Raw genomic sequence first — 15,833 nt, forward strand, 5'->3', positions numbered from 1 at the left:
TATTTTAATATTTTAATATTTTAATATTTTAATATTTTAATATTTTAATATTTTAATATTTTAATATTTTAATATTTTAATATTTTAATATTTTAATATTTTAATATTTTAATATTTTAATATTTTAATATTTTAATATTTTAATATTTTAATATTTTAATATTTTAATATTTTAATATTTTAATATTTTAATATTTTATTATTTTAATATTTTAATATTTTAATATTTTAATATTTTAATATTTTAATATGTTAATATTTTAATATTTTAATATTTTAATATGTTAATATTTTAATATTTTAATATGTTAATATTTTAATATTTTAATATTTTAATATTTTAATATTTTAATATTTTAATATTTTAATATTTTAATATTTTAATATTTTAATGTCTTAATATTTTAATATTTTAATATTTTAATATTTTAATATTTTAATATTTTAATATTTTAATATTTTAATATTTTAATATTTTAATATTTTAATATTTTAATATTTTAATATTTTAATATTTTAATATTTTAATATTTTAATATTTTAATATTTTAATATTTTAATATTTTAATATTTTAATATTTTAATATTTGCACTATCGTCTTCGTTTCGTTATGGTCTAATTCGGTCTTCTTGCAAAGCCTCTTTGACAATAAATAGATTCCGAAACATCAGGTGTCAGAGGATGGCAAGAGATTCGAATTGAATCGAAACGAAACGATTATTTTCTTTCATAATATTATTAAAATCACTTTATCACTTTTTCTTTTTTCTCGAATATTAGTTTTTATTGTATAGTATAAAAATTTTTGTAATCACTGAATAAAAGGTTAGTGAAAAAATAATCCTATTAATTAACGGAATTAATCATTTAAACGACTATATTCTTCTTCTTCTTTTACGGCACTGCAGCCCAAATTGAGCCTTGGCCTCCTTTATTTTTTGTCTCCACCCTTGCTTGTATGTGGCTGCTCTTCTCCATACACGGACTCCTAAAATGGCTTGTGCGTCGCTGTTTACTGTGTCTTTCCAGCACTTTATTGGTTTTCCAACCGGTCTTTTTCCCTGCATTCTAGCATTCAGTGCTCTTTTTGGTAGCCTATCCTCTCCCATTCTTATCATATGTCCAGCCCATTGCAATCTTTGTATTCTAATGAAGTCTGAAAGGGGTGTTTCCTTATAAAGTTAATAAAGCTCGTTGTTGTATCGGCTTCTGAAGATTCCGTTTTCCCTCACAGGTCCTAGTATTCCTCTCAGTAGGTACTTTCCTTTCAAATGTGTCGAGTTTGTTTTTGGATGTTTCTTTCAGGATCCATGCTTCACTGTCATAGCATGCTATTGGTCGAATTAAGGTTTTATAGATTCTCATCTTTTTATTTCGTTGGACATTTTTAGACCGAAATATATGGGAGATGGCAAAATAAGCTATGTTTGCCTGCGTTATTCTCTTTCATATTTCTCCATATTCTGATCCGTCGGCATATAGTTCTACTCCCAGGTATGTAAACTTTCCAACCGTTTCAGTGTCATCTGCATGTATAATGTTTTGTGGGACTATATTTTTTCTTCTCGTCTGTATCATTATTTTGTTTGCGATTTTAACTCTGCGTATGTTTACTGTGCTCCTGTTGATGTTCTACTCATAATATTAATATCATCGGCATAAGCGGCCAGTTGAACCGTTCGGTTGGGTTGGTCAGTAGGTTAAACGACTATATAAGTTACGGTTATCCAAGAACATTCAATAACTGAACGAAGTAACCATCTCTATGTTAATGATGACAATGTGATTGTCAACTAATGTTTTTACTACACGTAATTTGCCGTGTAGAGAAAGAAAAAATAGGGATAGCCGTAATATTTGCGCCTACGCCCTTAACGATTTTTTCTGTAGAAGTGGAAACGCTTTTGTTTAATTTAAAACAAATCTTTTTCTTTTCTTTGTCAACCATTTTTCATCCACAACCCCAGTTTTGAATAGTTTTTAAATTGGATACCTGTTGGAACGCTTGCAACGCTCTTCAATGATGAAATCACTATCGTTTTCGATATCATTCAGTTTATAAAATTAGTAAAAGGCGTTTTCGTTATCTAAAATTAGTTAAAACTTTGAAATATATTTTAGAATATATTTATTTATATAAACATAACCTATAAACGGAATTTTTTTGTTTTGAGCTTGTCAGAGTCAGAACTATCAATTCTTCAAACATTCGTGAATCGATTTGGATTTGGTCATATTATATGAACGGTTCCGGAATCACCAATTTTCTAGTTGGAACGTATTTTGGATCATTCTGTGCATCATTTGATCATACAAATGATCATTCTGTGCATCATACAAATCTAGTTGAAACGCATAGAATATAGTGCGCATGCGTTGAACGGTTACTGCATGGTTTTTTATCGAGTTGGAACAAACATTTTATATATCAATTGTAAGAAATATGGTATGGTAGGAAAATCCAAAGTGTGGACGAAGGAGAAGGTGACCAAAATCCAAAAACAATCGAGGTATGTATAAGACTGGAAATAGGAAGTCCACAAATAGGTACATTACAAATAGAGGACAAAAGGAAGCCTTTTTAGAAGAATAGTGAGCGATGTGTTAGTTTTTATCCATCATCATCATTATCATCAGCAATGGCTTATGGATTACAGTTCTGTGTATCTGGGTTTTTGCACTTCGCGAAGAAAATTTTTACCTTTTTAGATGTTGCATCGTAAAGAAAGATCTTTTTTGCATGTATTCGTGTTTTATCTTTTCGTTATTTGCTAGTTTGTCCTATTCCGAGGCCATATTATTTGTTCCGTAACATGAGTATTTTATATGTATGGATTGCTCTTCCGTAGCAAAAGCCCTTTTTCGGAGGACGTCCAAAATATAGGTTAATAATTTTAGTCTTGGTTAAACTGATTAGTATATTAGTATTTTATTCATATCACTGCTTTTGTATGTGTTATAGTCAAAGCCCGAATTTCAGGCACTCCTAGGTTTGACTAGGCAATCCTCAGGTCTGACTGACGGTCTTAGTCAAAGCCCGAAATAAATTACAGTTTCGGCCTTTGACTAGTCAAACCTAGGAGATACTAAGTTGGTCAGGCAAAGGCCGAAATTTAATTTTATAAAATCGGGGTTTGACTAGTTAAACCCCGATCAGGTATAAAATGTCGTAATTTGTTATATTAGGTTTAATAAAACGTAATTTTTTAAATTCAGTGTTTATTATTTTTATATTGTCGTAATTAAAATAAGAAAATAGTGTTTATTGTCACATGTTGAGGCATTATGACATTTAGATTTGCACATAACGTTAGACCTTTTACACTTACATAGTTTTGAAGAGCATTCATTTCTTATTGCAGTAGCATTTTATTAAGCCTTGTCCACCAAATTTAGAATCTTTTGTACTAATTTCTCTTAGAGACGGCTTAGCGTCTGGAACATCTTCGAAATTAAGTAAATTCTCTTTGCATTATCTTATTTGATTTCTTGAAAAAGTGTGTTTACTTTTCCTTATTTCATACCAACTCTATATAAACAGTCAATTGTTTTACCGTCAACTGTGAAAAAAGATATTGCAATCGGAGAAGAAACTAAGGATCACCATAATACTAACAAAGTCCCTGGACCGTCGTCACTAGGAGAGGAAGAAAATGGTCAAACAATTCAGATTACTTCTTCAGATGTGGTTTGTTGTATTTGCCAAAAAGAGAGCTCTGACGCACATACGTGCATAATTTGTAGTCAGGTGGTACATGTTGTATACGCTGACAGCACACTTGGTGCATACTACGAAGGTTTTAAAAGAAAAGTTACATGCATGCGTTGTGCACACACAGAAAATATTAAAATAAATAAAGAAAAGGCGATTAAAGGTCTTTATGCCCAGGCTAACGCTATGGAACAATTAAGTGAAAAAAAATCCTCCAATTTCGATCGAAAAAACTGTAACAATACCGATCCCTAGCTTTGATACAGCCAAAGGAGATGCTCGAAATTCTTTGGGTATCATACAAGATAAAACAATTGACGGTTTATATAGAGTTTTTACGAAATACGGAACAATAAACACACTTTTTTCAAGAAATCAAATAAGAGAATGCAAAGAGAATTTTCTAAATTTCGAAGATGTTTCTGACGTTAAGCTGTCTCTAAGAGAAATTAGAACAAAAGATTCTAAATTTGGATTACAAGGCTTTATAAAATGCCACTGAAATAAGAAATGCTTTTCAAAATGATGTAAGTGTAAAAAGGTCTAACGTATTTAATTGTGCAAATCTAAATGCCATAATGTCTCAACATCTGAGAATAAACACTAATTTTTTTAATCTAATTACGACAATATAAAAATAATAAACATCAAAATTAAAAAATGACGTCTTATTAAACGTTATCTAATAATTTACGATCTTTTAAGCTAGATCGGGGTTTGCCTAGTCAAACCCCGATTTCATAAAATTAAATTTCGGCCTTTGCCTGACCAACTTAGTCTCTCCTAGGTTTGACTAGTCAAAGGCCGAAACTGTTATTTATTTCGGGCTTTGACTAAGACCGTCAGTCAGACCTGAGGATTGCTTAGTCAAACCTAGGAGTGCCTGAAATTCGGGCTTTGACTATAACATATGCACAGAATTTTGATTCTACAATTCACAAACTTGTCATCATATTCCTTCAGTATTGAGATTGCAATATCCTAAACCAAGTCATGATGAAATCCATTATGTATGGCGAGTCGAACTTAACTAAAATATATACATATGGGTTAAAAAACGGAGCGAAATGCAGGTTCGGCATTTTTTGTTTCAAGCCTTAATCATATTGAAAAGTACACAATCTCAAATTATTGTTCCGTTTTTACCACCGAGTCCTTTTTCATTGAAAATGCATTAAAATCATGTGAAACTCAAACATGCACGAACGCAGGAATAACTCCTGGCTCAAAATAAACATTATATTATATTTATATTTATTTTGGAGAAAAGATTACATTTATTTCAAAGTAAGTTATCAATCGAAGTAGCACAGAAAACGAGAATAAATATCGTTCCCATACCACCAGATTGACAACAGGTGGAATACTTTCTTTGGTTACACCTCCTGAGATTTTCAAAAATTTATAAATCATACATGATGCCGGGGAAATTAAGATGATAACTCATCTGCTTAGCGTGGTAAAACTCCAACAAGAAAGATTCCTTAATACTCAAACAAAAGAGTAAATGAATTAAAAATGTATAAACATTCTCAATTTCTTTGCAATACGCAAATGCAGCAGCTGCATAATACTATGGTCAAATCTGAGAGTTCAGGAAGAGTCTATACCCGTTTTGGGGGTTGTTTCCCCCTCATCAGTAGTCCCATATCCTCCTCTCTCAGATTCTTCCACCTACCACACTTTGGGCCTTTTCAAATTGCAAAGAAAGAAATGTCACGGATGAACTAGGGCCGGCCATCTACCGAAAAACAAAGTAAGCTATCAATCGAAGTAGCACAGAAAACGATAATAAATACCCTAACAACACACAACATTCCAGGAATGTACTACCAAAGTTCTATCAATATTTGAATGTCCTGGACATTTAGGGAACATTCGGTGAACATCTGTTTAAATTATTCCTGGAATGTTACCATAAGACATTCTGTGAACATACTACCAATGTTCCTATATTTTAAGTTGCGAAATAATACATACGTGTAAGAGATACAACATTACTTATAACATACCAGACAAACTAAGTGACATTTTAGGCCTACAGTGCAATAATATGTCAAATTTAAAGAGTTTCCCAAGATTATAAACATACAAATGTAATAAAAATTATTGTTCGCGAATATTCAATTTGGAATGCGATTTTGTTAATAAAAAAAATACTTATAACTTATGCAAAACCCAAGAGAGGCATTTATATTTATTTCTTTTGCGTTCATTTTCAAATTCGCCGTGCATATATTTTTGTGCATGGCGCTTGAGAGGGCATCACGTGACTAAAAACGACCAACCAACGACCTCGCTTCGGCCATCTTGGCATCTTCATCTTGGCGACCTTGCCTTGCCGTGGATTGTTTTTAGTTGTTTGTATTATTTGTGCTTTTTAAGAATATTTTTTTAATTCGGATACTTTTATAATAGCTTTAATAGTATTATTAACATAGTGCATAAAATGGTGTCCTGTTTTTAACGCAGTTGGAGTAGCAGAAACAAATGTAGATAAAAAAATCTGCAGGAATAACGTTTCAATTATGACAGAAGCTCAAAACAAATGACTGTGAATGGAATGAAAAGCCCTATTAAAAGGTTAGTATGCAAATATGTAAACGAAAGCATGCCCTGTATTTCAGAAAATAAATTAATACTATTAATACCCTAATAATACTATTCATAAAAAATCTTAGTAACGTAGATATAACAAAGTGAATAAAAGGCATAAATCAGAAGAATTATTATTTTATTTTATAAGTTAATAATTGGTCATATCCATTTATTATTTTAATAATAATTGTGAATAAGCCACAAACTTCGCTTATTCCTAACTAAAATAGTAAATAGAGATAGGTAATAACAAAAGGATTTGTAAAACTAAAATAATTCTTTTTGCGTTTTTGCTAGTGTATGCCGGACAACATCAAGTTTAGGGCAACGGCCATACAACAGCATGAATTTTGTGAACAGTGTTGCCATATCTGTTTATAATTTAGATGTTTAAAATATTATAAAAAAAATTAGTATTTTAGATATTTTATTAGTTAGAGTTTACGGTCTACAGTTTAAGTTAGTTTCTTTTTATTACCATTCAGTATTTTAGTTTTATTAGTTACAGCGTTACAGTTTAGAAATCTTCACATTGTTTAGTGTTTCTATTAACTATTGCCACTATTGATTTTTATATAATTTTAATGCTTTTAGGGCCTGTACTTTATGTCCCGGTTAAACCTCAGTTAGCTAACCGGGGTTTAATCGGGACAGAAAAGTACCTCATAGGGCCTCTTGCGTTGTAATAAAAGCAATTATAATTATTATTATAATTATTTATGAATATAATAATAAGTGTAATTGCGTTTATGTCTATGTTACGCATATATTTCTGTCCCGATTAAACCTCGGTTAACTAACCGGCTGTTAACGGAGACATAAAGTACCGGGCCTTAATATCTTTTCTGATTTATATCTAACATTTGTTTTTCATTTTTAAATTATATATTGTGTTCTTATTCAATTTTGAATTTTAGATGTTACAGTAAGAAATATTTTGTAACATGGCAACACTGTCAGTGTTTTTAGATTACCTCAAATGTCAACTACAAATTGGTTATGTTTGGTTGCCCTAAACTTGATGTTGTCCCTGTATGCCTTTATAAATAGGATGGTAGACCACACACTATAATATGCAGTACCAACTAATGAATACACAGAATATTATAGTCGATTTGCTAAACTCAGTCTCAATACTAATTACTGTAATTTTGGCAAAATTGGCCAAAAACAAAAAAAATTACCTACTAAAATCACTAGCCAGTTGTGTCTGAGTTTGGGGAACCGACTATACTAATAAACAATTTCTAAGCTGTTTTATAATAATTTTGTGAGTTCATTAATCATATTTTTTATTTAAAACTAAAATTTGTTAATAATGCTTAGTAATGCATATATTTTGTATTTTTAGCTTTCCAGAAGATCCTGCGAAGAAGACATGAAGTATAGATCAGATTTGTTAATAGAGGAGTATGTTCAAAACACTTTTTAGAAAAAGATATTGACAGAACTTCACTTTCATCTGTTCGTTTGAGAGACTGTGCTGTTCCAATAGCTTATGTCACACAGGTATATGCATAACCTAATTAATAATACAGTCCGTACAATATAGATACTGTTGTAATTCATTATCTACATCGGAGATCTAAGTTGACATTGTTGCCCAACTACAAAAAATTTTTGAATTCATTTTAAGTCAAATATATCACATAATTATTGCGAAGTAGATTATACAACAAAACAGATTAATATTCAATGTAAATAAATAAAAACATCAGAAATCGAAAACAAGAATTAAGGTATAATCTTATGTTACAGTTATTAAGGTACCAAGGGTATTATAGGGATATACGTTGACCGAAAGCGTTATTATTATAATACCTGTGGTGCCTTCAACGTTTAATGCCCGACTAAATTATTCTTTATATGCGAAAAATTTGAATGAATTTTGAATTGATTAGTTTTTAAATAAGTACATTTACCAGTAACAGTAGTAACGTAATTGTGGTAACCATAGTTTTACTTAGGTTGATATTTGTCAACTTGACAGTATCTAAGTCGTTATTTAAATTTAATGCCCAAGGGCGTTATATCGTACTTAACAGACTTCGAAATGTCATTATTTGTCAAATAATGTACCAGTAGGACATTAAAGTAAATAATAAAAACAATAAATATAATGAATACTAAATACTTATTTGTTTGTGAAAAATCTATTTCTTTGTGGCTTTTTTGTAATTAATTATTCTAATGGAGAAATAAGCCACAATTTACTTGAAAAAATAATTTTATTAAGGTTTCTACTTCCACATCGGATGTCGTTGTCAAAATACAAAATGTTCATTATTATTATTTTATTTATTAAATATTATTTATTATTTATTTAAATATTATTTAATATTTATTTTTTTATTATTATTATTTATGCATATTATTACCTGTAAATAATATTTCTTCTGATTGTTAATTGTAAAGGATAGAAAAATTACCTTTTATTTTATTTTCTTTTAGAATCAGCTGAGAGAAGTGGTCTACAAAAAACCAGAAAGGAAACGGAATATGTGGCTACGAAAAGCAAAAGAAAGGTTTACAAAGCAAATGTGACACATTTTTTTATAATATTTAGGAATGTCAGCAAATTACATTAAAAAATGTATGTAAAGATTTTTTGCAATAAAAATGTTTATATTTATCAAGGATGTATTATTTGGTATGGCCATATATCGTCAGTGATGTGACAGTACCTCCTATCTGTTTTTTTCAAGAGATTTGTAAGATAGACTAAAAACTTGTTTCGGCCACCTCCTGTTTTCATATATTTTTTGACTTGTTTTGCAGTAAATTCAACTATCTATTTACTACAAAAAAAGTCAGAATACGTACGAAACCAGAAAGTGACCTTAAAAAATGTTTTTCGTCTCCTGCAAACCTCATGAAAAAACATATAGGAGGTATTGTCACATTACTGACGATATATTTCAGTGAATGTCTAAAAAATATACTGTGAATGTTCAAAGAACGTTCGTAGACATTCATGGAATGTTCTAACAAGACATTCAGTCTAAAAATATACTGTGAATGTCCAAAGAACATTCATGGAATGTTCCAACAAGACATTCAGTCTAAAAAATAGACTGTGAATGTCCAAAGAACATTCGTAGACATTCATGGAATGTTCCAACAGAACATTCTAAGAATATTTAAAATGCTGACACAGCACTTTCCTGGTACTTTCCAGGGACATTCGTGTGCATTTGGGGACATTCCAGGAATGTTTTCAATGTCCTGTGTGTACATTCTAGGAACATTCATGGAATGTTTTGTGTTATTAGGGTATCGTCTCCATACCACCAGATGGACAACAGGTGGAATACTTTCTTCGGTTACACCTCCTGAGATTTTCAAAATTTATAAATCATACAGGATGCCGAGGAAATTAAGATGAGAGAATTTTAAATAATTCAAAACTCATCTGCTCAGCGTGGTAAAAGCTCCAACAAGAAAGATTCCTTAATACTCAAACAAAAGAGTAAATGAATTAAAAATGTATAAACATTCTCAATTTCTTTGCAATACGCAAATGCAGCAGCTGCATAATACTATGGTCAAATCTGAGAGTTCAGGAAGAGTCTATACCCGTTTTGGGGGTTGTTTCCCCCTCATCAGTAGTCCCATATCCTCCTCTCTCAGATTCTTCCACCTACCACACTTTGGGCCTTTTCAAATTGCAAAGAAAGAAATGTCACGGATGAACTAGGGCCGGCCATCTACCGAAAAACAAAGTAAGCTATCAATCGAAGTAGCACAGAAAACGATAATAAATATCGTCTCCATACCACCAGATGGACAACAGGTGGAATACTTTCTTCGGTTACACCTCCTGAGATTTTCAAAATTTATAAATCATACAGGATGCCGAGGAAATTAAGATGAGAGAATTTTAAATAATTCAAAACTCATCTGCTCAGCGTGGTAAAAGCTCCAACAAGAAAGATTCCTTAATACTCAAACAAAAGAGTAAATGAATTAAAAATGTATAAACATTCTCAATTTCTTTGCAACACGAAAATGCAGCAGCTGCATAATACTATGGTCAAATCTGAGAGTGCAGGAAGAGTATATACCGGTTTCGGGGGTTGTTTCCCCCTCATCAGTAGTCACATATCCTCCTCTCTCAGATTCCTCCACGCACCACACTTTGGGCCTTTCCGAATTTGGTTACACCTCCCAGGAGGTGTTACCAAAGAAAGTATTCCACCTGTTGTCAATCTGGTGGTATGGGGACGATATTTATTGTCGTTTTCTGTACTACTTCGATTGATAACTTACTTTATTTTTCGGTAGATGGCCCTAGTTCATCCGTGACATTCCTTTGTTTGCAATTCGGAAAGGCCCAAAGTGTGGTACGTGGAAGAATCTGAGAGAGGAGGATATGGGACTACTTATGAGGGGGAAACAACCCCCGAAACCGGTATAGACTCTTCCTGCACTCTCAGATTTGACCATAGTATTATGCATGTGCTGCATTTTTGTGTTGCAAAGAAATTGAGAATGTTTATACATTTTTACATTTATTTCATTATAAACACTGAATACACTCACCTTCTTCGTGCAGCTAATATTTATATACCCGCTCAATAATTTAATCTGAATGTATGTATCATATCACCATACAGCTGTCGACATTATAATAAACTCGTCGACATTTCAATAAGATTCCACAAAACTCTGTAACCGAGGGAGGTCGATTGTAGAATCTCCTGCACGCGCTCAAAGTTTCCGTTCCTTCTTTATCGTGCTGCCCACGCCAGAGTAATTACTCCTGTCGGCGATTTTGATTAGACACAAATTAAATTTAATCAGAAGTTCCATTCAGTTACCGCTGTCCCGAGAATATGGGTCGTAAACAAACGCTGACTGACCGCTCGGTCACTGCCAATTATGGACTCAGCCAAGACACGTATTATACTACAAGCTTTGCTTTTAGTCCAGAGAAATAAGGTTTTTCTCGTGACACATCCCCCTCCAGGCCGAAACCAAATTTTTTGAGTAGTATGGACATCTATATTATTAACCTATATGTTTCCTGCAGCCGATTTTGATGATATACATAGTTATAAACAAATGAAGATCGAAAAACGGTAAATTATCGCTTTTTTCGTCTATTACCAAAAAGTTAAGCACTTTAAACAAATTTGAGAGTAATAAACTCATAAACCGTATAAAAAACTTCAATATGGCATTCGCTGAATATGTCCAACCTTATTGGTTGCTTAGAAAATTGCAAAATAAATCATAAATATTGAGTTTTTATAAATATTCGTAACTTAGGTAAAAATTAACTTAGAATCTTCTTATTACGCGGAATGCCGAGACTTCTTGTACTTAAATTATATTTTAAATTTCAAAGCAATTGGTCAAATAGTTTAAAAGTTATTTAATTTATTTTTCCCAAATTCATTTTTTTTGCAACACTATAAGTCAGAAAATTATGAGGTTACAATAATACTTCGGACAGTTTATGAAAGAAGAACATTTATACTATTACCTTAATTAAAAATAAATGACAAAAAATAATTTTAAACAGTGTCAAATTATTTTGCAAGAACATGTCCATTTTTTGCTTACTTAAAAACAATTAGAATAACTTTTTAACCGTTACCCGTAGAAAAATAATTTTTTCATATTTAGAAAGACTGAATTTTTATACACATTTAGAAAGAAAAACAACTGTTCTAGGACATTTAGGGACAAAGTTAGCCCCCCCATTTTTTTAATTCACATGTTTTTGCAAAATTATTTTGCAATATCTATAATTATTTTTTGTCATTTTTTTTAAATTAAATTAATACTGTATATTTTCTTCTTTCATAAACTATCCAAAATATTACTGTAACTTCATCATTTTCTGACTTACAGTGTTGCAAAAAAAATTAATTTTGGATAAACAAATTGAATAACTTTTAAACTATTTGACCAATTGCTTTGGAATTTAGGGTGTAATTTAAGCACCATAAGTCTCAGCATTCCATGTAATAAGAAGGTTCTAAGTTAATTTTTACATAAGTTATGAATATTTATAAAAACTCAAAATTTATGATTTATTTGGCAATTTTCTAAGTAACCAATAAGGATAGACATATTCAGCGAACGCCATATTGAAGTTTTTTATACGGTTTATGAGTTTATTACTCTCAAATTTGTTTAAAATGCCCAATTTTTTAGTAAGAGACGAAAAAAGCGAAAATTTACCGTTTTTTGATCTTCATTTGTTTATAACTATGTATATCATCAAAATCGGCTGCAGGAAACATATAGGTTATTATTATAGATGACCATATTACTCGAAAAATTTGGTTTCAGCCTGGAGGGGGATGTGTCACCAACACGATATTTTTTTTCCTTATTTCTCTGAACTATTTCGACTTGATTGAAGCGCTCTTTCAACGGCGAGCTGATATAACGGGTTTGTGGTTACGTACCTGGGGCTTTCAGCGATCTGCTGGCTTTGTTTCGTTGTAGCCTTTAGAGTATTTAGTTAAGCTTTAATCCGTGTTAAAACGCCAAAACATGTTTTTGTATTGCTAAAGTATCTGTAAAAGAATTTCGAAGCGTACTGTGTCAAAGACTTCGATGGTGATAAACGAAAACAATGTATTAACATCTTTTCTGCCCTTTGTACTATCCGAAACGTACAAATTGTGCTCCTACGGCATAATATACTGTCATAAATACATACCTTAACAACACAAAACATTCCAGGGATGTACTATCAAAGTTCTATTAATATTTGAATATCCTGGACATTCAAGGATCATTCGGTGAACATCTGATTAAATTATTGGTGGAATATTACCACAAGATATTCTATGAACATACTGCCAATATCCTATATTTTAAGAGAGGCCATTTACTATTCAATTTGCGTTCATTTTCAAATTTGCCGTGCGTGTATCTATGCAATCCAAACCACGTGACTTCTGGTTGGCATACAAAGAGTTACACAGGTTATGTTTGTAATATCTATTTTTCATTGTTTGTCGTGGTATTTTGTCTATTTTGAATTCATTTGGATTTCGTTGGCTGTATTTTGTGAACTTTATAAACTTTACCACAATGCAAAGTGATTATTTAAGGAAATTATTATTTACTGTTCATTTTTTACCTGATATTTATCAATATTGATAAATTTTTCAAGCAATAATATAATTTCTTTTATTGTTTTAGATGTTTATTGAAGCTGAAAATATTTGGGGATTTATAGACTAAGAGCCGCTATAGGTGAAATTTCTTAATCATTTTAGGCACGATGGGACCCTATAACTTAAATAGTAGAACCTAAAAGAAAACGTTTGAACACTGTGCCGTCACTTTTCAGTGGCAAATGCGTCGACAGTGGCGCATCAAACTTTACACTTATGGACGGGATAAATAAATTAAAAGTTAACAGAACTTACAAACAGAATTAAATTTTTTTTATTTTTTTAAGTTCTATGTGATTAACACATAGGATTGATCGTGATTTTAACCCACCACCCCCTTCCCCCTGCCCCCACCATCAAAAACTTCATTTTTGTTTTTTATTTTTTTTTTGGTGGGATGCAATCAATTTTAAAATTTAAAAAAATTCACACGCATAGTTGAGGCTTTTATAAAACATGCCTATTTTTTATAGACCCATAGGTAGAGTGTACATAACCTCAAAAAATTAAAAGAAATTTTTTTTTTCAAAAACGCGTATAACTTTTTTTGAGGAATAGCTGCAGGTCTAATTTTTTCTTAGTCTTGTGTGTTTCACTTCATAATATATCAAATCAATTTTGTTTTTATAGGTTATATGTAACTTGGAGTAACTGAGTTCTTTAGAATATTTAAAAATCAGAAAAACACGTTCAAACCCCCCAAAACCCCCTTAAAAACAGTTTTTTGGATTTTTGAAGGTGACTAACGTTACAGAAAAATCTGAAAAAAATTAGAAATATAGTGTTTGATAAAATACATAAGACTAAGAAAAAATTAGATCTGCAGCTATCCCCAAAAAAAAGTTATATACTTTTTATCAAAAAAAAAATTTTTAAATTTTTTTGAGGTTATGTACATTCAACCTACAGGTCTATAAAAAATAGACGTGTTTTATAAAAGCCTTAACTATGCGTGTAAATTTTTTAAAATTTTAAAATTGATTTCATCCCACCAAAAAAAAAATAAAAAACGAAAAATAAATTTTTTGATGGTGGGGGCAGGGAGAAGGGGGTGGTGGGTTAAAATTACGATGAATCTTATGTCTTAATCACATAAAACTTAAAAAAATGAAAAAATTAAATTCTGGTAATGAGGGAGGGTATTTTTTAATTTATGTATCCCGTCCATAAGTGGAAAGTTTGATGCGCCACTGTAGACGCATGTGCCACTGAAAAGTGACGGCACAGTGCTCAAACGTTTTCTTTTAGGTTCTACTATTTAAGTTATAGGGTCCCGTCGTGCCTAAAATGATTAAGAATTTTCACCTATAGCGGCTCTTAGTCTATTAGATCCATATACAATTTAGTCAGAGTTGGATTTTACAGTAAAGTGCATTCCACCAAATTACTATTATAGATATTTATACATATCTGGTGGAGTCTCACAGTTACTACTCTAAGCAGCAGAAGAAAGCATACAAAAGCCTTCAGGCACATAAATATTTTACAGCTGGATTTGTTTTTAAAGTTGGAAGTCAGGAGCAACAACTTCATAAGTACCTACAAGAATATTGAGGAAATCCAGCTAGTAGATACTACTAGGCAAACTAGAAGATTGAAGAGGACAAAGCCTTTTAAACTAGTTTGAGTGATAGGTGATAGTGAAAAGCAGAGCATAGTGCTTGTGTGCCTGTGTATGTTTAGAATAGTGCACGATCTTGTTAAGATTAGATAAGAGACGATATGGGTAAGCTCTTCATTTTAAGGAACAGTAGTAATTTAGGTTAAATTAAAATTGCTCATTGGTCAGTTATTACCAGATTTTAATTGTAATGTAAAATTCAATACAATGAATTATCATCGTAGTGATGATTATGGAAAAAAAATATGACAAGATTTTGTGCAATAAAAATGTTTATATTTATCAAGGATGTATTATTTGGTACGGCCACATATTATACTTCTGGTACATCGTCGGTGATGTGACAATACCTCCTATCTGCTTTTTCATGAATTTTGAAGGAGAAGAAAACCCATTTTTAGAGTCATCTCCTGTTTTCACATGTAAATTTTGACATGTTTTGTAGTAAATAGATAGTTGAATTTACTACAAAACATGTCAAAAAATATCATATGAAAATAGGAGGTGACTGTAAAAAAAGTTTTTACAGAGACTTAAAAGACTTTATCCAAGGAATCTATAAAAAATATACTGTGAATGTCCAAAGAACATTCGTAGATATTCATGGAATGTTCCAACAAGACATTCAAGGAATGTTTAAAATGCTGACAGAGGACTTTCCTGGGAAATTTAGGGGACATTCCTGTGCTTTTGAGGACATTCCAGGAATGTTTTCAATATCCTGTGTGTACATTCTAGGAACATACATGGAATGTTTGC

General features: G+C 31.2%; 1 protein-coding gene and 1 long non-coding RNA gene across 2 annotated transcripts in view; both read left to right on the forward strand.

Annotated features, from left to right (window-relative positions):
* LOC114331968 (GTPase-activating Rap/Ran-GAP domain-like protein 3) overlaps nucleotides 1–15,833 on the forward strand; it is a 301,406-nt gene that overhangs the window by 177,606 nt on the left and 107,967 nt on the right. The gene's annotated exons all lie outside the window — the stretch shown is intronic.
* Nucleotides 4,996–8,943, forward strand: LOC126884746 (uncharacterized). The gene is made up of 3 exons (XR_007698142.1): nucleotides 4,996–6,296; nucleotides 7,663–7,820; nucleotides 8,763–8,943. It is a non-coding gene; the product is annotated as an uncharacterized LOC126884746 (long non-coding RNA).

This window comes from Diabrotica virgifera, chromosome 5 (genome assembly GCF_917563875.1).
Source record: "Diabrotica virgifera virgifera chromosome 5, PGI_DIABVI_V3a".
Classification (NCBI taxonomy): Eukaryota; Metazoa; Arthropoda; class Insecta; order Coleoptera; family Chrysomelidae; genus Diabrotica; species Diabrotica virgifera.